Genomic DNA, 3,423 nt, shown 5'->3' on the forward strand with positions numbered 1-3,423 from the left:
TTCAATAGCTGAAACTATGAAAGTGTACAATGGAAAGTATATATTAGAGTATAGGCATTTGTGTATACATTTTTATATTATATTATATGCTATACTAACCAGTTAAAATGGTTGTTGTTGAAATGAACTGTTGATCAGTTATGTTGACTAAATTTTTTAAAGACACATACTCATCAGTTTATAATAAACAAACCTGTAATGTTAATCAACTGTCCATCTCCAATGGCATTAGCTGGTTTTATGTATACAGTATATTCATTATTGGGATATAGTCCATTAATAGTTACATTAGTATCAGTTGTAATAGTAATATTGTGTACCTTAACAATGTAATGAACTGGAGGATAATGTAATGTAACATCCTATTAACAATAATGATAATTTAGAATTAATACTTGAACATACTTCATTGATATTCCACCATATTGTAATACTATCAGTTGATATCTGATCCCAACTAATATTAACAACTTGAGCTGGTACTATAAGAAATACAATGAGTGTGTGTGTGTATAGTACTTACCATTCCATATATACTGTATTAATGATGAAGGAGGTCCTTCTCTTCCAATAGTATCAATAGGAATAATAATAAATGAATAATTAGTACCAATAATAAGAGAAGGAATAGTTGCTGATGATTTATTACTGATCATATGTCCATTAATATTATCATCACTGATTATTGTAATATTATAATATTGAATACAGTGTACTTCATCATTCTTTTCATAGTACCAGTTCATCAATACTGTATTGTTATTAATTGGTATTAGTTTTATATTAATAAATGATACTGGTACACCTATACATAGATACAGTATTATGATACATATGGTTCATGATGTATCTTACCTGCAATGTGTACTGTTAATGTCTTAAAGTATATTCCATCTCCAGAGCAGCCAATAATAGTTCCATTGAGCTCTGATGTAACAGATTCATTGGTAGCAGTACTTGTTATTGTATTATTAGTAATATCAGTAATTGTCAATACAAAGCTGTTAATTTGATCAGTTTTGTAAGTACTGCTCATGATACGAATTGCATTGTCAATTCTCCATACAACAGCACCTCCACTAGTAATACAAGTGAATACTAGTGTATCTCCAGGACATACAATATCATATGATGGAGAGGACTGGTTGAAAGATAACAATGTACCTGATGATACTAAATAATTATAATTAAAAATGATACAGCTAATGAAACTCACTAAAGACAATGCTTGACAAGACAATAAAGAACATCTTCTATTGCTTGCAATCAAAACACATGTGACACACCTACAATATATTATCACTTAGGAGTGACGTATATAATCTTCAGCATGATGCTCTCTGTTAAAAAATGATACACCATTTTGTTCTACTATAATGATAATCTCTCAATTTTATAAAGTATTATTTTTTATAAATGTTGTAAAAATTGACTTAGCAGTTGATTTTAGTTGGCTACTATGTGCCTACTGGTTATGCCAATAATAGAAAGAAAGAAAATACATTAAACTATCATAAACACATGTATTATACTTACTGTTATGTTACTAGTTCAAAAATTAGTGGTTGGACAGTTTCATTCTTTCCAATCGTAATTCCCTTATACTTATACTGTCAGTCCTGCAGTGAGCCCATGTCCTAAGTCAAGTGACATTGTTCCAAGAACTCAAAGCACTAAGTATTCCTAGAATTTGCATAATAACTGGAAGCACAATTCCTGGAATATATAGTTGGTTTAGCAGTTAATGACCACTGATAATGTATAGTGCTGACTGATTGTTACAATAATAGTGATACAGTATATCAACAGTGCAAGTGTAATAAACACACACCCACACATACTACACAATAAATTAAAAATAATAAAATACATTATTATAAAGAAGTTAATTGATGTGAGAGCAGAGCCAGAGAGAAATTTAACTATAAACAGAAAAATCGATATACATTAAGCTATTATGCATTTTTATTTACATTATGGTATACTTACTGTTATATTACTGCATATGTTACTGGTTGAACACTAGTAGGTGGACACTGTGGTCTACTGTCCTTAGGGGCTATCATTACATCAGCATAAAGCAGGACCTTATTAGCTGATTCAACCTTACACCATTTCAATATACATTGTGTAATTATAATGTTTTCATTATGACACTTTCACTATTTTCCAATTTTCATTCCTAATTTACACATTATTTTGTACATCAATGCTTTTGAATGCTTTCTTGAGAAAGCAATGAAATTATTCCCAAGTTGAATTATAAAGAGCATGCAATACATTAATCTTCTTATAGCATCATCATTATGAGCTACAGTTAGTATAAACTTTTGATGTCCCAAAGCTCTTAAGCAAACATCAGACATTTGAATGCATTCAATTACTGGTACTTGATTTTTATTAATTATGGAATACACAGGACCTTGTCTGTCATCATTCACCTTGTAATTAATATATTATTGTATTTATAATATTACACTTAAGGTCAACAATCTAGCCTTACTTATATAAGGAGTAAACATGCATAGACCAATACAATAACAAACTTACTTGATTTTTATTGACTGTAGAGTACATAAGACTTTGTTTATTTTATTTATCATTTATCTGTCATTATTATTAATAATTATTAATGCACATATTATTATCATGTCACTTCATTTAATTGTATTGAGGAGGTATTGGTGGAGGTACTTCTTCATATTCCATTATATTGAGATCACCTTTCCTAATGACACTGTACTGACCTACAAACAATATCCAACCTTATAGTCTGTTTATGTACATTATAGTCTGCTGTAGTGCTGTTTTTCATTTGGATGCACACAATATATAGTATGACTGATGTTACTCTTTCATAATGATGTCTTTCATGCTAGACAATGCATAGCTTTATTTGTAAATAGTGAGAGAGTTATTGCTCTACTTTGATGGACTGTCAATAAACATATACATCCACCTATTCTTCTTCTACCATGCACTTCTCTCTAATACATGTACATTCATTCTTACTTTCAATAGACTGTCCTCCAGCAGTTGGATGACTCCAATCCAATTTGTTGTAGCTATAAATAGCATTTAATGATATATTATAGGAATTTGTGTGTTAATTTACGATTGTTAGTGTTTCTCAACTAAAATAAGGTATTAATGTGTAAAATGAAATTTAAATTCATCTCAACTGACTTCTGTGTAATTGTCATCATTTCTACAATATTTATTAATAATAAATAAATAAATAAATAAAATAATATTCAATTCACCACCTTTCTTTTTCTTTACACCTACAGTAATTAGTAATGTAATCAATGCGTACAATATGTTCATACTTACTTCTATGTTTTCTTTTATACATAATGCAGGCCAGAATTACAATGATTCCTATATTACAAGTAATTATAATTACACCAATAGCACCAAAAA

The 3,423-nt window shown here is 29.2% G+C and overlaps 1 long non-coding RNA gene across 2 annotated transcripts; it reads right to left on the reverse strand.

Moving 5' to 3' along the window:
* Nucleotides 1-1,573: 1,573 nt before the first annotated feature.
* On the reverse strand, nt 1,574-3,260 carry LOC109588823 (uncharacterized). 2 transcript variants are annotated; one of them, XR_002188373.1, is made up of 5 exons: nt 3,187-3,208; nt 3,013-3,134; nt 2,551-2,747; nt 1,990-2,441; nt 1,574-1,922 (listed from the first exon to the last, which is right to left on the reverse strand). It is a non-coding gene; the product is annotated as an uncharacterized LOC109588823 (long non-coding RNA). The 2 variants fall into 2 exon arrangements; XR_002188372.1 differs by having other exon boundaries at nt 3,013-3,260.
* Nucleotides 3,261-3,423: the final 163 nt, after the last annotated feature.

This window comes from Amphimedon queenslandica, unplaced genomic scaffold, assembly GCF_000090795.2.
Source record: "Amphimedon queenslandica unplaced genomic scaffold, v1.1 AMPQUscaffold_11832, whole genome shotgun sequence".
NCBI classification, from domain to species: Eukaryota; Metazoa; Porifera; class Demospongiae; order Haplosclerida; family Niphatidae; genus Amphimedon; species Amphimedon queenslandica.